Genomic DNA, 22720 nt, shown 5'->3' on the forward strand with positions numbered 1-22720 from the left:
AAAAATACATGTAACATGCATGTGACTTAAGCTGTCTGGGTATCATGACAACAAACAAATGGCAATGGAGAGTCGGAACTCAGTGTTTCATTAAATCAATTCACTGGCTGTCAGAATTTAAAAGACTTTCTGGTTAGTATTTTCCCAAGTTCACTTAGTTGCATACCACCTTCATAACTTTTTTAATGGAATTTTTTTTAAAGTATCAATTGCATATAGTTAATGATGAAATAGCTTTACAATATTTGTTATAAAAAAAGAAAACCTCTCCTCCTTTCCTTGAAGTTACAGCTTTCAACGCTGCTACATTATTCTTTTCTTTTCTTTTCTTTTCTTTTCTTTTTCCTGAGACAGAGTCTTGCCCTGTTGCCCAGGCTAGAGTGCAATGGCAGGATCTCGGCTCACTGCAACTTCTGCCTCCCAGGTTCAAGCGATTTTCCTGCCTCAGCCTCCCGAGTAGCTGAGATTACAGGTATGCACCACCATGCCCAGTTAATTTTTGTATTTTTAGTAGATACAGGTTTTGCCATGTTGGCAGGCTGCTCTCGAACTCCTGACCTCAGGTGATCTGCCCTCCCTGGCTTTCCAAAATGCTGGGATTACAGGCGTGAGCCACCTTGCCTGGCCACTAAATTATTATTTTCATGTTTACCTCCAACTCTTCCCTTTAAAAACAAGTCTTGATATTTGTGCTTGATTTTTAAAGTTTTAGCATTACCTATTGACTTCCTGCTATGGAAGATTCAGATTAAGCTTTATTTCAATGTTTCTGACCTAACTCCCTTTTATCCTTCCCCATTCTTCCAATACAGATACTTTCGTAAAATCAGTCTTTTGTTAGTATTCTGTACTTTAATGAGAAAGACGCTATTGACAGCTGAACTACATAGTGAACTGATTTTTCTGCACAGCTATTTATTTTTCTTGGAAAACCCTTTATAGAATAAATAATAATATAAATAATAGCTCGTTTAAGTTTTTTGTTTTTTTTTTTTGAGACAGAGTTTCACTCTTGTTGCCCAGGCTAGAGTGCAATGGTGCAATCTCGGCTCACCACAGCCTCCGCCTCTTGAGTTCAAGCGATTTTCCTTCTTCAGCCTCCCAAGTAGCTGGGATTACAGGCATGGTGCGCTACCACGCCCGGCTTTTAATTTTGTATTTTTAGTAGAGATGGGTTTTCTCCATGTTGGTCAGGCAGGTCTCGAACTCCCGACCTCAGGTGATCCGCCCGCCTCAGTCTCCCAAAATGCTGGGATTACAGGCATGAGCCACCGCGCCCAGCCTTTGTTTAAGATTTTTAAGTACACTTATCACTAATATATGTTCAAACTTTCCCCTAGTTGCATAAAGCTCTCAATCTTCATGCTGTTGGTGCCTTATAGTGTGATCTTTTAGAAGAATTCTCTTCCGGGATCTTCTGAGAAGAGGCAGGTCTCTGGCTGTGTGGAACGACAGAGGGTGTCCCACTGCTTCTTACGATGACTTTCAACTGGAGTTGATTTGGACTTTACCTCCCCTGCTTCTGATTCCACAGACTATGGGTGCAACACATTTCTGGGCCTTCCAGAGGTTCTGGATGCAAATGAAGTTGCTTCTCAGCTTCCCCCACTACTGGCTGAGGGTTGAGATTTCCTGCATGTTCCAGGTAGGTTATCCCATGTCCGCCCAGTGTTTCTAAAATTGTTGCCATGGTATTTCTCTCATTTTATGTGTACTATTATGTGAAAATTATGTACTGTTGTGTATGCTTTTAAAAACATCCTTCTGAACCCACCTTTTAGTGGTTTTAAACTGAAAATCCTTTCAGTTTTTTACCTCCTGTCCTATTATTGTCTGGCCTTTACATAATACAGGTTGAATATCCCTTATATAAAATGCTTGGGGCCAGGTGTGGTGGCTCACACCTGTAATCCCAGCACTTTGGGAGGCTGAGGCGGGTGGATGACCTGAGGTCAGGAGTTCGAGACCAGCCTAACTAACATGGTGAAACCCCGTCTCTACTAAAAACACAAAATTAGCCGGATGTAGTGGTGCATGCCTGTAGTCCCAGCTACCAGGGAGGCTGAGGCAGAAGAATTGCTTGAACCCAGGAGGTGGAGATTGCAGTGAACTGAGATCATGCCATTGTGCTCCAGCCTGGGCAGCAGGAGCAAAACTCCATCTCAAAAAAATGTTTTAATTATAAAATAAAATGCTTGGGATCAAAAGTGTTTTAGATTTGGGAGTTTTTCAAATTTTGGAATATTATATACTCGCCAATTATGTATCCCTAATTTAAAAATCTGAAATGTGAAATGCTCCAGCGAGCATTTCCTTTCAATATCATGTCAGTCCTAAAATGTTTTGGATTTTGATCTGGACACGACGATGCATCCAGCTACTTTGGAGGCAGAGGTGGGAGGATTGCTTGAGGCCAGGAGTTGGAGATCAGCCTGGGCAACATAGCAAGACTCCATCTAAAAAAAGAGATTTTGGATTTGCCAGCATTTCAGATTCTGGATTTGGGACTAGGGATATTCAAACTGTAGTAGTCTTTATATTGACTTGATTTTTATATCTTAAACTAATCCTACTCAATAACATTAATAAAATTATGGGTGGAATATAGTTAGATTTTCTTATATAGTTATATTTTCTAAAATACATTAATATATATTAAAAAGAAAAAATTATTGGTGTACCACCAGTGGCATGCACTCTACTTATACACTGCCCTGGCTCAACGCAGACGGTAAGGTCCAGGGAGGTTACATCGTCTTGCTTGAGGTCTGGCAAATGGCAGAACTGGGACATTCCTTGGATCTCCTGAATTCCCTACTTGTTTTTACCGCGAAGTCAGCCAGCCTGGGCCTCTATCTAGAGGTACTCATTAACTATATGCCTTATTTCTCCAAGCTATTCACTACCACTTAACATGTCATACCACCATCAAATTACGCCCTAAGTTACAGAGCTTGTTTGAAGCTAACAATTCCAAATATGCCCCCACTTTTAGCCCTGAATAGAAAGATGCATTGGTGGAAAAATAAATGAGGTCAGTATTCTTTTCTACTCATCTGACAAGAATGGCAGTTTATTAAGTAAGCAAATTTTCCAATGTGATTTCCAAAAATCTTACTCATTCCAAAATGAATAAGGAGGTGCTCCATTCTTTTCTTTGCTATATCAACATATAGGACCTCCAAGTCACAGACCTTCAATATTTCCCCAAATAGAAAGTAGTACTGTTTGTAAGTGGCAGAATCAGTTTGTAAACACAATTTGTTCCAAACCCATCATTTAAATAGAAATGGCCCAAAGCCAGCATTGCTTCAAGCATAGGAATTCTCACATCATTTGTCCTCACCAACAAATTCCGCAGTACCAAATTTAGCTTGGTGAGACAAGCATGATGCTGAAAATACTTTCTCTGCTATTATTTGACAACATTTAATAAAAGAAGAGCAGATGTTGGACTATAGGGACAGGTTAAATTTTGAAATTACAGTGCCATTATAGCTAATTAAAGCCAGAATAAAAGACACAAATTTGAGAATGATAAAATTATTGAAATACGACTTTGGAGTTTGTTTTAACAGGATTTGATCTGTGTAACATATTTTGTAATATGTGTTTGTGTTTGTACATAATTGCACTTTAATTTATAACAGTTTAACTTCAAATATTTTTCCAGTTTAAGTACAGTGCAGCATAAGAATTTTAGAACACTACACTTCTATTTCTTCCTTCTTGTCTTTATACTATTGTGATACATTTTGCTTTAATATATGTTATGAATCCTGTAATATACTGTGATTATTTTTGCTTTAATTAGTTGATGATGTCTTAAATAAGTCATTTATATATTTACCATTTCTGACACTCTTCAGTCATTTGTATAGATCCTTTTCTTGTGCTGTATCCTGCCTGAAAACTTCCATTTTCTTTCTTGTTGTGCTGATGGCTAGTGAAGAGTTCTTTCAGTTTTTGTTTGAAAAGTTTTAATTTCACTTTTATTATTATTATTATTATTTTGAGACAGACTCTTGCTCTATCGCCCAGGCTAGAGTGCAGTAGCATGATCTTGGTTCACTGCAACCTCTGCCTCCCAGGTTCAAGCGACTCTCCTGCCTCAGCATTCCAAGTAACTGGGATTACAGGCACCCACCATCGCATTCGGCTAATTTTTGTATTCTTAGTAGAGACAGGGTTTCACCATCTTGGCCCAGTTGGTCTTGAACTCCTGACCTTGTGATTCACCCACCTCAACCTCCCAAAGTGCTAGGATTACAGGCATAAGCCACAGCGCCCAGCAGTTCACTTTTATTTTTGAAACACTTTGCTGAGTATAAAATCCTAGATTTACAGCTTCTGTTTCATTACTTTAAAGATATTGTCTCATTGTCTTCTGGGTTATGTAGTTGCTGACAAGAATCTGCTGCCATTGGTTTGGCCGTTGTTCTTATGTAAATAAGATGTCCCTTTTTCACTGGCTGCTTTAACAAATTTTTTTGACACCAGTTTTCAACAGTTTGGCTATGGTGGGCCTTGGCATGATTTTCTTAATGTTTATTCTGCTTGGCGTTTGTTGAGTCCCTTGAATCTTCAATTTATAGTTTTCTTCAAAATTGGAACACTTTTATTTATTATTTCTTCAAATATTTTTTCTCCCCCCCCCCAACATCATTTTCTTGGCACTTTAGTTATACACATGTAGTTCGCTTAGGTTATATATGTAAAGTACACAAGTCAGTAATGCTTTACTCATTTTTTTTAGTCTTTTTTCTGTGCTTCATTTTAGATAGTTTCTATTGTTCTGTCTTCAACTTCACTTACCTTTTCTTCTGCAATATCGAATTAACTATTAATCCCATGCAGTATTTTTCAATTAAGATACTGCATTTTTCATCTTTATGTGTTTTTTCTGAGTCTTTTAAACGTATCATCAATTTGGCCGGGTGTGGTGGCTCACACCTGTAATCCCAGCACTTTGGGAGGCTGAGGCAGGCGGATCATCTGAGGTCGGGAGTTCAAGACCAGCCTGACCAACATGGAGAAACCCTGCCTCTACTAAAAATATAAAATTAGCTGAGCCTGGGATGGCACATGCCTGTAATCCCAGCTACGTGGGAGGCTGAGGCAGGGGAATCGCTTGAACCTGGGAGGCGGAGGTTGCGATGAGCCAAGATCACGCCATTGCACTCCAGCCTGGGCAACAAGAGCAAAACTCCATTCCCCCTCAAAAAAAAAAAGTATCATTATCTTTTCACCATATTCATGTTTTTATCTACTTTCTTATAGATAGGAGTGTATTTAAAATAGATATGTTCACATTCCTGTCTGCTAATTCATTATTTCCATAATTTCTGGGACTGTTTCTATTGATCACTTTTTCTTTTGGTTATAAGTAATGTTTTCCTGCTTTTTTGTATGCCTGGTAATTTTTGACAGGATACCTGGCATTGTGATTCTACACTGTTGGTTGCTGGATTTTGTTATTTTCTTTTAAATAGTGTTGAGCTTTATGCTGGTACAAAATTAAGTTACTTGGAATCTATTGGATCCTTTCCTTTTTAAACCTTTTAATGGTGAGTTCAGAGCAGCTTTTAGTCTAGGGCTTATTTAGTCCCACTAGTAAGGTGGGACTACATAAGAAGAGTCCCCCTCTGAGGACTCTAGGAGGTCTTTCTGCTCCGACTGGTGGGAACACAAACTATTCCTAGCCCTGTGTAAGCCCCAGGAATTGTTCAGCTTGCTGCTTTTGGGTGATGGTTTCCCCTCAGATAGTTTCCTCTTGTGTATACACGGATCAGTCATCAGCCAAAGCTTCAAAGTGGCTCCTCTATAGATCTCTGGAGTGCTCTCTTTTTCTCCCTGTCTTTCCCTGCATCTCCCTCCTTTCCAATGCACAGACCCACACGTTCTAGTGACTTTGACCTCCCTTGGCCTGGATCTCTTGCTTCTCATCTCAGTGAGACTGCTGTGCTCTATTTCTTCCTCCCTATACTGCAATCCGGAAATTGCCTCCAGGTAGCAAGTTGGGGCAATCATAGGGTTCACCTCTTTATTTTCCCTTCTTCTTGGATCATATTTCTGTGCTGCCTGTTGTCTAATATCTGAAAACTGCGGTTTCATATATTTTGTCTAGTTTTTTAGTATTTTAAGACAGGAGAGTAAATCCATTCCCCATTACTCTATCATGGCCAGTAGCAGAAGTCTTCTGATCCCCCATAATGAATGTTTGTGGCTGGAAAAGTGTTTATTTTCTATAACTTTCCCTAGTGATTCTACAGTTCCTTGCCAAGTTTGAAGGTACTTTAATAAAAATTAATCATGCTAGAAGCTGGGCACGGTGGCTCACACCTGTAATCCCAGCACTTTGGGAGGTGGAGGCAGGCAGATCACCTGAGGTCGGGAGTTCGAGACCAGCCTGACCAACATGGAGAAACCTGTCTCTACTAAAAATACAAAATTAGCCAGGTGTCGTGGCACATGCCTGTAATCCCAGCTAATTGGGAGGCTGAGGCAGGAGAATCGTTTGAACCTGGGAGGTAGAGGTTGAGGTGAGCCAAGATCGCACCATTGCACTCCAGCCTGGGCAACAAGAGCAAAACTCCATCTAAAAAAAAAAAAAAAAAAAAAAAAATTAATCATTCTGGAACTTCACTTTGGTCATATTAACAGCAGACTTCTTTTCCTATTATGTTTCCTGGCACCTGCTGGATCTCTAAAGCAAGAGAGAGTCAAACCCTTGGTTTCCCAGGTTTGGGTCTGCCTGATTCATTCAAATATATTTTACGTGATGATCAATGCTTTCATGTTTATATTACCATAACTCATGATTATCTAATAGTGACTATAGTTGTTGAAAATATCATATAAAAAAGAGCTCTGATCAGAGTCGTAAGAAGGCAAGCATTCTCCTGAGTGCTCACCTTTTTTATTTCTCCTTCCACGTGCTGGAGCCCTCTCCTTGACTTCAGGCCTTCAGTGACATTCAGGCAGTTCCCTGACTCTCCAGAATCCCTTCCAGAAGCTTTGCATATAGACACATCCTATTTCAAAATTATGTTCTTTTCCTTTTTACAAAATAGTCAAATGCCAGTGACCTCAAAGTTTAACCCATTCACCATAAGAAGCTTGAAGGCAGGAACTAAATCTTCTTTTTGGTGTTTCATCAGATTCTAGAATGTCATCTGACACTGGACTTCTTCATTGTTCACTCTATGAGTATACCTTGAGTGATTGAGGGCAGGAAATTTGGAGCTACTGTCACAGTGCTTTCTACCACCTCCTCTGGCTTCTAAGGGGTCCAAGATAAAATAAGAAGGGACCCTGTTTTCTCATAGTTGCATTTTTCTAGTGGAGGCTCTACGTCTTATCTGGTCTTTAAAAGAGAAGAAAAGACTAACCCTTGGGAAGGTTGATTCTGGCTTCTGCCCAATAACCCCAATCCATGAACACTCTCCCACCTTCCGAAGTTGTATCTCTAATTTCTTCGTAGACATTTTAATAGGGTTTTCACTTCCCTACCATTATTTTATATTTAATATCAATGAACTACATCTGTAGGATCTTTATCCCAAGTCTCTGTTCCTCAGTTTTTTACAGACTTTATGCTTTCGGGTAATCATTTCAAGTTTCATCATTTTTCACTACATCCCACAAGCAATTTGTGACTTGGCTCTATCAGCTTGAAGTAATTAGAAATTCACTTGCACTATTGAGGACTTGCCTCTGTAAAAGAAAGAAATATTTTCTGTAAAAATGAATTTGCAAAATGAAGGCACTTTTGCTTGGTGAGTCCGGACCTCAGACAGGTTGAGACGGTCACAAGTTGAGACGGTGAGACGGGTGAGAAGGCCCTTGAACCAGAACACTAGAATCAAATGAGTCTTTTTTCCCATGTTGCCGTGTGGTGGACAGAATGTGGAGTTGGTGACCAGGCCAAGCTAAGGAAAGCTCAGGTGGATGGGCATGAGCAGGCTTGTTCGCAGATTTGAAGAGCATTTCAATACCTTCCAAACCATTTTCACCTGTTCATCACCCTGCTTTGCACCACCAATGAAATGTGGCCATTCCATTCACCTCTGGACACTTTAGGTTCCTCTTTATTTTCCCCCTTGAACCTCTCTCTCTCTCTGTTTTTGTTTTTGTTTGTTTGTTTGTTTTTTAAAGACAAAGTCTCACTCTGTCGCCCAGGCTGGAGTGCAGTGGCAGGATCTCGGCTCACTGCAACTTCTGCCTCCCAGGTTCAAGCAATTTTCCTGCCTCAGCCTCCCGAGCAGCTGGGATTATAGGTACACACCATCGCACCAGGCTAAGTTTTGTATTTTTAGTAGAGATGGGGTTTTGCTATGTTGGCCAGGCTGGTCCTGAACTCCTGAACTCAAGTGATCCTCCCACCTCAACCACCCACCGTGTTGGGATTACAGGCATGAGCCACTGCGCCCAGCCAAAAGCTAGGTTTACATATCGCACAAGTCATAGTAAGAATAGCCGGGCGTGGTGGCTCACGCCTGTAATCCCAGCACTTTGGGAGGCCGAGGTGGGCAGATCCCAAGGTCAGGAGTTCAAGACCAGCCTGGCCAACATGGTGAAACCCCGTTTCTACTAAAGATACAAAAAATTAGCTGGGCATGGTGGCACGTGCCTGTAATCCCAGCTATTTGGGAGGCTGAGGCAGGAGAATCCCTGAAACCTGGGAGATGGAGGTTGCAGTGAGCCGAGATTGCGCCATTGCACTCCAGCCTATGTGACAGGGTGATTCCGTCTCAAAAAAAAAAAAAAAAAAAAAGAATAAACATGCACATTTCTACCAGATTGTCAGTATATGGTTTTTGTCTGCTCACAATCTCCTTAGGGAATAACAAACACTTCTCCCTTTCCTGCACCATATGGTTCAGGCATGATTCAACACGTGCTTTGACTTAAAAACTGGACACATAGTTTAGGTTGGGCAATCAGAGAGATTGTTTCAAGGATGGGCAGAGCTCTCCCCAGGATTTTTCTGGAGTGATTACAAACCAGCCTCCCTCTATGTTTTGTTTGCCAGCTGTGAAGATAACGTAACACTGGAGACCTTGGTGGCCATATTTCCTACTGAGTTGGAAGAGAAAGAACGAAGGCAACACAGGAAATGTGGAAACATAATGAAATCGCCATTGCAAAATTATAACTGAGAAAATTATGACGGTGAAAGAGATCTGACCTAACCAACCCCATCTTGCTTCTAACCTCCAAGCTGTCCTTCTTCATTGCTGGGCACAGGCTGAACTAACCTTGGGAGGAACTTAGTTTAAAGTTTAACTTTGAAACAAAAATGATAACAGCCCTTTTACCAAAACAAATCCCCCTCCTGTATGGGGACAAGACTACCCTTGTAGGACTAACAAATTAGCTACAAGATTAGAAATTATGGTTTGGGAGTCATGCAGCTGGAGGCTACAAAATTCTGACCCTCCCCAGGGTCACTATTGTACCCTGGGATAACCTACTATAAAGCCTGCACTTGCTACATCAGCTGGCACTACCCAGATTGATAAACTGGCTCATCTAGTCTTGTGACCCCCACCCGGGAACTGACTTTTTAATCACAAAATGAAAATAAATATCCAGGCACTTGCAACTTAAGTTAGAAAAGAGAGACCCTGGCTAAAGTGGTTTCAGTGCTTTGAAGAGCAACACTGCAGCGACCCAACAATGCTTTCTTCTCACAGTTGGCCTCAGCCTCCCCTGGCAAACCCTAAAGTTCTTGTCTCTTCACTTTCCACAGAAATATTTTACTGGAAGGTAGAGATACTTTCCGTGTCTATGAATTTGACTAGTCCAGACACTTCATATGTTTATCTGTATGTTAATGGAATCTCACAATATTTGTCTTTTTGTGACTGGTTTACTTCACTTAGCATAATGTCTTCAAAGTTCATCCATGTTGTGACATGTGTCAGAATTTCCTTTCTTTTTAAGGCAGAATAATATTCCACTGTGTGTGTGTGTCACATTTTGTTTATCTAGTTAGGTATCTGTGGAACCAATCCACTTTTGAATTCTAAGGGATAGAAAAGCCTTCCTTATTTTGAACTCAATTTTGTTTCCTTCAAACTTGTGTTCACGGGTTCTAGTTTTGCCCTTCAAAAGTCACACAAAGCAAATTGAATCCCTTCTCCCATGTCAGTGCTCCACTTATTTTAGGACAATTTCCAGGTTGTCTCTAGGACTTTCCCTTTCTGGGCTATGAAATGAGGCCTGAGGACACGTGCCAAGTGCCTACGGGCTGCTTGAGACGGGAGATACCTTTCGTCCGTTCATTCTTCATCTCATGCTGACTGAAGCCTTCATGCCACTCACTCCGCACAATGGCACCTGCCTAGAGAAGTGGGTGAGAGGGTCGTTCAACTTCGCAGTCTCACCCCGTAGCAGGGGGGACTGGCAGAGCCTCCTAGATGCCACCCCTCCCAGGCACAGCTTCAGCCCACACCCCTGGACCAGGGCTAATAACATCAGCGACTGGCCATGTGACATGCTGCTGGGAGATTTCCCAAACACAAGTTCCTGTCTTAGCAAATTAACTCCAAGAACACAGTGAGGAAGAAGGTAAGTTAAAGGAGAGATGTGTAAATGAGGAACTAAACTCGGTCCTCCTGAGACAGCCAGTGCCAACGGCTTGCTCTGGGTGGAAAGGTGAGATTTCATCACTGCTTCTCCCCAGGGCTGGCAGGGGCAGATCAAGTTGCCTCTCACTCCCGCCCCACCCTGAGGAATGGACTCATGGACACTGCAGGCCTTTCTCTCCTCTCATATCTTTGAGTCAAGGCGCCGTGTTGACCAAGTGGGTCAGATAAAGGACTGCAAAGCCATTGTCCGAATTGCCCAGGGAGGATGTGGCCAACATTCCTAGGTGTGTTTGGAAATATGGCTGAGAGAGTAGGCGCCAAGTGAGAGATGCTGGCAAAGGAAGCCTACATTTGGAGACCAGAGGTTCCCTCCTGCCACAGGGGACTTAGGAATAAATCCCTTCCAACCCACTAGCACACGCGCTGCCACACTGGACCGTAGAGGGTGAAGCCTGCACTCCCAACTCTCTCCCGATGGCGTCTACAACAGGATGTTGCTTATTACAATAGAATTATTCTGCTTTTCCAGAATTTAGTAATCTATCAATTGACAAACTTCCCTGATATATACTTTTAAGATTCTAGAAAAATTCAACTCATTATTATACATTTTTCACTTCCCAAATCAGTGAATACTGCATGTGATACATAGCCATAAAATTATTACATCAAGGACTTACAGGCAGAAGTTAAGTCACAAAACAGGTGGAAAGAAGAAAACAATTATATTAGAAGACTTAACCTAAGGAAGTATGAAATTTAGCTCTGAACTTCTGCAATAAAATAGAAAACAGGTGGGTGGATCACTTGAGGTCAGGAGTTCCAGACCAGCCTGGGCAACACGGTGAAATCCCATTTCTACTAAAAACACAAAAATTAGCAGGACGTACTGTTGCATGCTTGTAATCCCAGCTAGTTGGGAGGCTGAGACACAAGAATCCCTTAAACCCAGGAGGCAGAGGTTGCAGTGAGTAGAGATCTCGCCACTGCACTCCAGCCTGGGCAACAGAGTGAGACTCTGTCTCAAAATAATAAATAAATAAATAAATAAGTAATAAAGTAATAAAAGCTACATATGTGCCATTATTTAACTCGAGAGAACATACAGATTCATCTGGAGAAGTTGCCTTGATACATTTCAAGTAAGGATTGTTTATAAAAATATAATTTAGAGGGCTGGGTGCAGTGGCTCACGCCTATAATCCCAGCCATTTGGGAGGCCAAGGCGGAAAGATCACAAGGTCAGGAGATCAAGACCATCCTGGCCACAATGGTGAAACCTCATCTCTACTAAAATACGAAAAATTAGCTGGTGGTGCACGCCTGTAATCCCAGCTACTTGAGAGGCTGAGGCAGGAGAACTGCTTGAACCCAGAAGGCGGAGGTTGCAGTGAGCCAAGATCGTGCCACTGCACTCCAGTCTGGTGACAGAGCAAGACTCTGTCTCAAAAAAAAAAAAAAAAAGAATTTAAATTTAAATATGACTTTTTAGGGATTAATCTACTATGTATGGGAGACCTATCTGTATATGTGAGCATATTTCTGTGTATGCGTAGAAGTACACATCTATTATCTATAATCTCTTTTTGTACATATATTTCAGAGATTTAAGACAAAACAAAACTGCTAGGAACCTTTACAAGACCTCATCTGTTTCAGGTTATGGGAATGGCTGCCTATATGGGAAAGAATCTGGCAGGAGGTTGGGGTATAGTAATCCCATATCCCCCAGGGCATCTGTGCACTCACTCTGTCTTGCTAGGTAGCTGAGCTGATGCTACACAAGCCTGGCTGTTTCATAATCTAGGGCCCTTGCCTGCTAGTGGGGTGAATGGGGACTCAGTCTTGCTGCTCTAAGGCCAGGATCCAGGTGCTTGAGGAAAGCTCTTTGGCACCCAGATGTCCTGTCCCAGAGTGTTGCTGTCTAAACTTACCTGTGGGCCAAGCCTGGCATATGACTGGGCGCCTGCTCAGCTCCCATTTGGCACTGCAGCTCCCTGCTGGCCCTGGAACCCTGCCCCAAACCACAGCTGCCTGGCTTGGGGCCTGACAATCTGCCTCCTCCTTGCTAGAATGACCTCTGTCTCTCTCTGGAGGGCAGGAACTGGCCACCGTACCCTTCCCTCGGCGGCTGAGAGAGGTCCTGCTTCCACCCTGATGACCCAGACAGGCCCCACCCCCATGAAGCCACCTGCCTGTTGTGAATGTTCCTCTGTTCGGAAATCCTAACTATCCCATGCCTCCTGGATATTCCATCTCTCTGATTAAACCCCCTGGAAGGTTAGACCCAGGTACGCCAAATCCCTGAGTAGTCATGATGTAGATTCCAGGCTGTCCTTAGAAGCAGCTCAGGCCAATCCTGGGTCCTCCCCTCTTCCTGCTGACCCACTGTCTAAAAAGGTCGTGAAAGCAGATGGACGTCTCACCTTTCCCAGAAGGTGGTCCATGTGGAGGGTGCAACCAGGTCCCCAATATCAGGACAGTGTTGTTTGTACGACGATGACTACGGAGGGGCTTGCTCCTCTCTCCCACAAGTTGAATCAGGAGGGTTTTCAAAAGGGTCAAAAGTGAGCACATTGCATTGGAGTGAACAAGGTTTGCTGCCCCGCCTGGCCATGCTGCTGTAGAGTAATGGAATGTTGCACCATCACTCCCACCTTGGGAAGAAGGACAGGGAAAGGGCCCCTCTGGTCCTATCCTTTAAGGTGGGAGTGCCTGAGAAGGAGCTGAAACCTTTCCTGACTCTCAGGGGCATGCTGTAAGACGAGAACACTTTGGGGTCAGTTCTCAGATAAACCTGAGGTTGGGGGCAGGGAATGGTGGGGCTGTAACAGCCAATCATGTCCTACGGAAGCAGGGTTTTCTGGTGCCCCCAGCAATGGGTGCTGCTGGCCAAAAGGAGTTGTGATCTTTGGGGGGGTCATCAGGAAACCCTGCCTAGCCCAGCTTGTGGGGTATAAGATCCCTGAAGCTGAGGGGTCCTAGATAGTACCAACCACCAAGGCAGCCACAGCTGGTGACTGCCATATGTAGCCCCATCTGCTTGAAAGAAAGAGACGTCTGTGACTGAGCAACGTCAGGCTGTCTGAAGCAGTTCTGCGGTGTCTGGCTCAGAGTGGGCACTCAGTATCCATTCATAGCTTCCACCCTCCGGAGACCCACGAAGCTGACATGAAGAGAGAGGCACATGCGCCTCCTGGGGTTGGCAGACACCACGCGGGGGCAGCCCAGGGCTCCTTTGGGTGAAGTGGAAATTTGCCCCTTCCCCCATACCTCCTGCTGACGCCATGTCTCTGGGGGGGACTTTGAGAAGCCGTCAGCAGTTTTCTCTGGGTTCTTGACTCTACCTTCCAGTAAAATATTCCTGTGGAAAGTGAAGAGACAAGAACTTTAGGGTTTGCCAGGGGAGGCTGAGGCCAACTGTGAGAAGAAAGCATTGTTGGGTCACTGCAGTGTTGCTCTTCAAAGCACTGAAACCACTTTAGCCAGGGTCTCTCTTTTCTAACTTAAGTTGCAAGTGCCTGGATATTTATTTTCATTTTGTGATTAAAAAGTGGATCAAAGGAATAAATAGTGAACCGCATGTCTTAAGTGACCTTCAAATAGAGTAGTAACAAAAAACAATTATATAAAGATATATATCTCATTTTAAATGTGCCAGAAAGATAACCAAAATAGAAAGAAAATTCATTATTCAGGCCACATAAGACAAGGAGTGATTACGGATAACTTAGTTATTTTCTTAAAGGAAGAATGACAGATGCACTGAAGCCCCCACCTGCAGTTTGTTTGGGGGAAATACAAAAACCAGACTCTTCTGGCCCCTTTTCTCTGGAGCTACAAAATCTCAAGCACTGACTCTCTGAATCAGTTGAGGTTTCTACTCAGAAGAGGCAGCTGTGTGGCAGGCAAGGCTGGGCCGAGGGCTGTGGAGCACTGGAGGCCACTGCCTGCACCATGGCTCAGAGGCCAGCTGCTGGGGAGCCACAAGGAGAGGGGCCCGGGTGTGTGGACAGTGGTCACAGGAGAAGTTTCTGCCAGGACAGGAGTAAAAGGAACAAGGTAGTTGTTAAATAGCAAAAATAGTTTCAAAGCAACTATGCTAATTGTTTTAGTCCATTTAGGCTACTGTAACAAAATGCCTTAGACTGGGTGGCGTATAAACAACAGAAATTTATTGCTTACAATTCTGGAGACTGGGAAGTCCAAGATCAAGACATCAGCAGATTTGATGTCTGATGAGGGCTTGCTTCCTGGTTCATGGTTCACAGACCACGCCTTCTTGTTGTGCCCTCACATGGTGGAAGGGAGAGGCTACCTCTCCAGAGTACTAATCTCATTCATGAGAGTTCCCCTCTCATGACCTAATCACCGCCCAAAGCCCCCACCTCCTTATACCATCACCTTATGGGTTAGGATTTCTTTTTTCTTTTCTTTTCTTTATTTTATTTTATTTTTTTTTCAGATGGAGTCTTGCTCTGTCATCCAGGCTGGAGTGCAGTGATGTGATCTTGGCTCACTGCAAGCTCTGCCTCCTGGGTTCACACCATTCTCCTGTCTCAGCCTCCCGAGTAGCTGGGACTACAGGCGCCCGCCACCATGCCCGGCTAATTATTTTGTATTTTAGGGTAGACGGGGTTTCACCTTGTTAGCCAGGATGGTCTCAATCTCCTGACCTCGTGATCCGCCCGCCTTGGCCTCCCAAAGTGCTGGGATTACAGGCGTGAGCCACCGTGCCCGGCCTTAGGATTTCAACATATAGAATTGGTTGGGAGAGAACATAAGCATTATGTCCATTGCACTAATGCTATCCAGATTAGAAAAGGTGAACACTAAAATAATAGGTTTTAAAAACCTATATTCATTTTTAAATCATTGTGACATGCACCTGGAGAACAATTCACCAGGTTTAGTACTTACTCATGCATGGAAATTGGGAAAGCAATCAAAGACCCTTAGCAGTGCTGGTTTTGGGATTGTGGTCCGTGGGCCCCTTCCTTGCATCCCCCAGCAGGCTGCAGAGTTCCAGAGCCTCCTACCCCTGGAACTACTCCGTCAGAATCTCTGAGAGTCGTGCTCAGGAATCTGTATTTTTAAGCTTGTAAGTATAGCTCTTTTGAAAACCATTAACCCAAAGAACAAAAGATCAAACTATTAACATATATCTCACTCTTAATCTGGCAGCCAGGGCACTGGAAAGTGCATTGAATTTGGAATCAAAATGCTTGGGTTAAAATTATGCTACTTAGCCTTGAGCAATTCACTTAATTTTCTATGGCTCCAGTTTTTCTCATTTGCAATGTGGAAATTCTCCCCAGAGTTGTAAACATTAATTGGCAAAGAATGTGAAAGTGTTTGCACTGAAAACTCTAAAGGATCATAGAAATGTTTATTATGATCATCATTATTAATAGTTGATATCAGAAGTTCCTACCCATAGTGTCAGCATCCTAGTCTAAGCCACCATCATCTCTTGCCTAGGCTACTATAATGACCTCCCCTAAAGTCATTTTTCCTCATTTTTCCTTCTATTTCATACTCCCCTCTTTATACATCTCCCTTACTAAGCCCCTCAAAAGCTTTTTGTTGCCCTTAGGATATAGTCTAAAATCCTTAAGACTAACTAATTGTTACCAAGACCTGATTGAATGAAAGAAGGTAGAATTGAAATGCAAAGGATTCAGAGCATCATTGGCTTCCAGGCAAAATATATCTAGGCTTAATTACAGCTTTTGGGAGCCCCAGATAGCCAAGACACAGCACAGAGGATGGAGCCTCTGGCAACACCAGAAGCCCCAGATGGAAGTGGGACAGGTTTATAGATAAAGCCAAGATCTCTCAGGCTCAACGGTGGGCAGCCCTATAAAGAAGGAGAAAGATTCAATATTAAAAACTTAGGCTTTGGACTCTGTGGGCCTAAAGAAATTATTCTAATTTGCAGTGTTTATAATAACATGATTAAATATAATATAAAAGGCTAAAACTACATTTAATTTGTTTTTAATATACAAAGATACTTGCTGATGGCATTTTTACTGATGGAAGCATTTTTCCTTTTTTAAAATAAACTTATTAATTTAAAACAGTTTTATATTTACGGAAAAGTTGCAAATAATAGTACAAGGGTTCCTACCCATCCATCAACCAGTTTTCCCCTGAGGTTGTCATATTACATTACTATAGTACATTTCTCAAAAGTAAGAAGCCAACAGTGGTACAGTACTGCTAACTAAACTCCAGCCAAGGCAAGGCAGCCACAGCTGAGTGCCTTTACTCAGATTTCACCAGTTCTTCCACTAATGCCTTTTTCTGTTCAGGATCTAATTCAGGATCCCGCCTTGCATTTGGTGGTCCTCTCTCCTAGTCTCTCCTTGGGGCTGTGACAGTTTCTCATATTTTTCCTTGTTTTTGATGAGCTTGACAGTTTTGAGGAGTGCTGGACAGGCATTTTGTAGAAAGTCCCTCCATTGGGATTTGTCTGGTGTTTTCTCATGACTTGGCTGGATGACAGTGTTTTGGGGAAGAAGAAAGACCACAGAGGGGAAGTGCCATTTTAATCACCTTGTATCAAGGGTACCTACTGTTAACACGACTCATCACTGTGGGTGCTGACCTTGATCACCTTCCCGGGTAGTGCTTGCAAGTCCCTAAGCCAAGCTCCCACGCTCAAAGTGTGTGTGTGGTGGCAAGTGTGGGAGGGGGGCTGAGCTTTGCCTCCTGGAGGGGGAATATCTATGGAAATTATTTGGAATTCTTCTGCACAGAAGAGTTTTCTCTTTCCCCTCCTCCCCCTGCCCTGTATATTTATTTCTTCAATCACTTATTTATATTAAGATGGACCCCTGGATATTTATTTTATACTTTGGGTTTGTAATCCAATACTATTTACAGATGATCCTCAAATTACAATAGGGTTATGTCCCAACAAACCCATTGTAAATTGAAAATCTTAAGTCAAAAATGCATTTAATACCCCCAATAAACCCATCGTAAAGTTGAAATCGTAGGTGGCACTATCGTAAGTGCAGAAGCGTCTGTGTTTTCCTGCTCGTATTGTTCCAGCTTTGGCCACTGGGAGCTCTTCCAGGCTGTCTGCCGTGCCCCTTGAAGGTGTCCCTTCCTTACTTTTGTTCTTTGAGCCCTTCCTTACTTTTGGCACCATGAGATGCTCCAGGCTCATCTTGCATTTTTCCTGCCCCAATCCTAGAGTTGGCCACTTTTCCAAGGAGCCCTGGTTCTTTTATTGGAGAGTGGTGTGAGAAACCAAGACCTGGGTGCTGGGCATAAATGAGCGTATTAGGCTGTTTTTGTGTTGCTTAAAAGGAATACCTGAGACTGGGTAATTTATAAAGAAAAGAGATGTTATTTTGGCTCATGGTTCTGCAGCCTGTACGGGAAGCTTGGTGCTGGCGTCTGCTTCTGGTGAGGGCTTCAGGAAGCTTTTAATCATGACGAAGGCGACGGGCAGCCAGCATGTCACATGGAGAGAGCGGAAGCTAGAGAGAGGAGGAGGTGTTATATACTTTTAAGCAACCAGATCTCGCAAGAACTCACTATCCAGAGGACAGTACCAAGCCATTCATGAGGAATCCGCCCTCGTGACGCAAACACTTCCCCGCCAGGCTCCACCTCCAACCTTAGGGATCACATTTCAACGTGATTTGGTGGAGACAGACATCCAAACTATATCAGTTAGATTTTTAAAACACTTCTTAGCATTTATTTTTAATTATAAAATTAATATACACTCTTGGAAAAATTTTCCTTCTTTCTGTTTGTTTTCTTGTAGAGACGGGTCTCACTTTGCTGCTCAGGCTGATCTCAAACTACTGGTCTCAAGCAATTTTCCCATGTTGGCCTCCCAAAGTGCTAGGATTATAGGCATGAGCCACCACTCCAGGCCAAAATTTCCAAACAACACAGGAATGTATCAAGTTAGACATGAAAAAGTCCCTGGCTGGGCGCGGTGGCACACGCCTGTAATCCCAGCACTTTGGGCGGCAGAGGCAGGCGGATCACGAGGTCAGGAGTTTGAGACCAGCCTAGCCAATATGGTGAAACCGTGTCTCTACTCAAAATATTATCATTCATTTATAAAACGTAACTCTAAGAACCTGGTAAAAAGTATATAAAATAAAGACATTTAATTATATGAGAAAGCGTTCACAATATATCTATTAAACAAAAACACTATGTACAATATTTATTCTTTTTTTGTAAAAATAAAATTAAAAGTATTTGCACAAAAAAGATTAAAAGAACAAGTATCAGTATGTCATAGTGATTAGTTCTGAATGATGCGGTAATTACAGGTGATTTTACTTTTCTTCCTTTTCTTTACATGCATTTTCCAAATTCTGTACATTTAACATGCATTACTTTTGAACAAAGGAAGTAATACAGGCAGTGCTTATTTTACACAATACTGTGTTAACTGAAACAGTATATTGAAACTGTGACCTCAATTTACACAGTTCTGTGATAGGTATAGTTGTTTATATTTTCTTAAATTATTTATTTATTTATTTTTGAGACAAGGTCTCACTCTATCCCCCAGGCTGGAGTGCAGTGGTGCCATCTTAGCTCCCTGCAATCTCTGCTTCCTGGGCTCAAGCGATTCTCCATCCTCAGCCTCCCCAGTAGCTGGGATTACAAGCACACGCCACCACGCCAGGCTAATTTTTGTATTTTTTGTGGAGATGGGGTTTCGCCATGTTGCCCAGGCTGGTCTCAGAACTCCTGGGCTCAAGTGACCAGCCTGTTTCAGCCTGCCAAAGTGCTGGGATTACAGGTGTGAGCCACCACGCCCTGCCTTATATTTTCTTTTAAAAAAATCTTTGTTGGGAGCTCTAGGTCTGTTAAAAGAAAAAAATTTTTTAAAAATTTAAATCTTTGGACTTAATACAGAATGTGAAAAGAAACACTAGCAAAGGGAATGGAAATTGAGTTGACGTATTCATTATTCACTCATTCACTCAACAAATATTTTATTGAGCATTTATTGTGCCAGCCACTGTTATGGGTGCCAGGGATATAGGGAGCCAGTATATAGTCCCAAGGATGTTCTCTAGAGAATTATTTATGATAGTGAAACACTGAAAACAACCTAAATGTCAAAACCACATTAAGAAAATTATGATATAGTCATAGGATAAAATAATATTTACCCATTTTTTTAAAATCATGTCTTGGACCACACTTGTTGACACTAGAGATCTTTAAAATTATTGGTTACAATGAATAAGAGCAGACAACAAAATATAGACCACAGTGCCATTTTTCACTAACAATGTATGTGTGTTTGAATTTGTGTGTAAATATTTTTATATTCACAGCCATATTCTATATTAGAGTAAAATCACCTCTCACTCCACATAGAGACTGGGGAAGAAGATGGCCCTTGTCTAAGAACTTCCTTTTTTTTGAGACAGAGTCTCACCCTGTCACCCAGGCAGGAGTGCAGTGGCACGATCTCCGCTCACTGCAACCTCTACCTCCCAGGTTCAAGCTGTTCTCTTGCCCCATTCTCCTGAGTAGCTGGTATTACAGGCACGCGTCACCATGCTCAGCTAATTTTTTATGTCTTTAGTAGAGATGGGGTTTCACCATGTTGACCAGGCTGGTCTTAAACTCCTGACCTCAAGTGATCCACCCATCTCAGCCTCCCAAAGTGCTGGGATTACAAGGCATGAGCCACCGTGCCTAGCCGTCAGTAGACATTTTTTTAAACAAGTGAATTAGCAAAGGGAATTATGCGTCTGGCTTGAGGCTAGGTAAATCAATAACATGTTCTAAATAAATATGGCTAGCATATTTTCTGGTACATAGCAAAATCCTCGATAAAAGGTAGATATATAATGGCTATTATTTTTAGATGTCTTGAAATATTAGAAGCCCTGAATTCAACACCCAGAGCCCAGGGCAGTAGAGGCTGAGCAGACAAGACAGGTAGAGGGAAGGAGGGAAGGAAGGCACATGGTGGCAGCTGCTGCTTGCCCAGAAAAAGAGTTAATGGGGGAGTGGAGCTGGACGGCTCGAGAAGGTACGGAGCAGGGTTTCCTTTAGGCAGAGGGCTCCTGGGACTTCTATAAGAAGCTGGGACTTGAGTTGTGGGGGCTGAGATTGGGAAGGAAAAAAAATCCTAATCCAAATCTTGTGGGGTTTTTTGTTTTGTTTTGTTTTAAGATGGAGTCTCACTCTGTCACCCAGGCTGGAGTGCAGTAGTATTATCTCCGCTCACTGCAACCTCTGCCTCCTGGGTTCAAGGGATTCTCATGCCTCAGCTTCCTGAGTAGCTGAGATTACAGGCGGCGGCTACCACATCTGACTGATTTTTATATTTTTAGTGGAGACGGGTTTCACCATGTTGGCCAGGCTGGTCTCGAACTCCTGACCTAAGGTGATCTGCCCACCTCGGCCTCTCAAAGTGCTGAGATTACAGGCGTGAGCCACCGTGCTGAGGCCAAATCTTGGTTTAATTATAAATTGACACTGGCAAGGTCTAGTTTAGTTCAACTTCAAAACTCCAGGCCGTATCTACTGAGCATTTCCTATATTTGGAGCACTTGCTGGCTCCAGTGCTGGACAGAGGGTTGAGTCACACACATATGGTTCAGGCCCCACAGGACACACATTTTCTTGGGGAAGACAGAGAGGTAGGTCACAGCTAACTTTAATCCTGTGATAACATGCTCCAATAGTGATACCCAGCGGAGGAGGGATGATCACAGGAAGGATGCCTTGGGAAGAGAGAGCAAGACTGAAGAAAGGATAAAGGAGGGGTCAAAACCATGTTGGTAACGAAAAACACGAAATTCAGGGAAAATATCTATTTCTTGGGTTTGTTCTGTTTGTCTTTTTTTTTTTGCTGAAATTATGTCAACAAGTTCAGTGTTATCTTTTGCTAGCTAAATAATATGGCTGGAAAAGATCATTTAATTAAGACAGACTGCATATCTGAGCTGAGCATAGCTATCAATAATTGGTTTTTGTCTTTTCCGAAGCAAAATATGCTGAAATTCAAGAACTGGGCATGAATGACTGTGTCACTCGCCAGAGCTGAGCCACCTCCACGCAGTGAGCCAGCCCGATCATGTGAGGTCCTGCCACCTTCAGACAGTGTCCTGTCGGCCTTCACCAGGAACAAACAGAGGACGGCCAGTCACCTCTCAGTTCCCTGCCTGCCCTCAGACTTTCACAGACTCTTTACAGAGTTTCACAGAGCTTTTCTGACTCTGTAACAGTCAAGTAAAAATGCTGTGTTCCCATACCAGAAAATGTTCTCCATCCGGACTTTTCCCAGGGCCTCAAATTTAAATTGATGAAATTATTTATCCCATGCTGCCCTCCTCACCAGCCTTTCTAAAATGGATAATTTACCATTAAGGAAAATCTGCACTTTATTATACAAATAGTAAAAGTAATGTACTTGGTTAACCCTCAAAAGAAACAAATTTTTTGCCTTGTAAGATAGATTCGATAGATAGATGATAGATTAGATAGATGGATGGATAGACAGACAGACAGACAGACAGACAGACAGATAGATAGATAGATAGATAGATAGATAGATAGATAGATAGATAATACAGCAGCAAATATATCCCAAGAAAAGGAAGACTTGAGACACATGGACATATGGATCATGTACCTTTAAAGACATCTTTGCTGTTAGGATCCTGAGTGTCATATGCTGAAGTTAATTAAAGGTGAGTTAGAAACAAAGAAAACAAAAGAACATGAGTACACTTTTATAGATTAACTGATCTACCAAGGATTAAGTGGTCATCAAGCACTCACCATATGTTCAAAACCATTCTGGCTGGGCGTGGTGGCTCACACCTGTTATCCCAGTACTTTGGGAGGCCAAGGTGGGCGGGTTGCTTGAGCTCAGGAGTTCAAGACCAGCCTGGGCAGCACAGTGAAACCCCGTCTCTACTAAAAATACAAAAAATTAACCAGGCATGGTGGCAGGCGCCTGTAATCCCAGCTACTTGGGAGGCTGAGGCAGGAGAATCACTTGAACCTGGGAGGCGGAAGTTGCAGTGAGCCAAGATAGCACCACTGCACTCCAGCCTAGGCCAGCTGGTGGGAGTCTGTAATCCCAGCTACTTGGGAGGCTGAGG

At 42.8% G+C, this 22720-nt stretch overlaps 1 long non-coding RNA gene across 2 annotated transcripts; it reads left to right on the plus strand.

Moving 5' to 3' along the window:
* Positions 1-335: 335 nt before the first annotated feature.
* Positions 336-11663, plus strand: LOC123569849 (uncharacterized). 2 transcript variants are annotated; one of them, XR_006693677.3, is made up of 3 exons: positions 336-472; positions 1535-1645; positions 9035-11663. It is a non-coding gene; the product is annotated as an uncharacterized lncRNA (long non-coding RNA). The 2 variants fall into 2 exon arrangements; XR_010582415.2 differs by having other exon boundaries at positions 348-472; positions 1341-1645.
* Positions 11664-22720: the final 11057 nt, after the last annotated feature.

This window comes from Macaca fascicularis, chromosome 17 (assembly GCF_037993035.2).
Source record: "Macaca fascicularis isolate 582-1 chromosome 17, T2T-MFA8v1.1".
NCBI classification, from domain to species: Eukaryota; Metazoa; Chordata; class Mammalia; order Primates; family Cercopithecidae; genus Macaca; species Macaca fascicularis.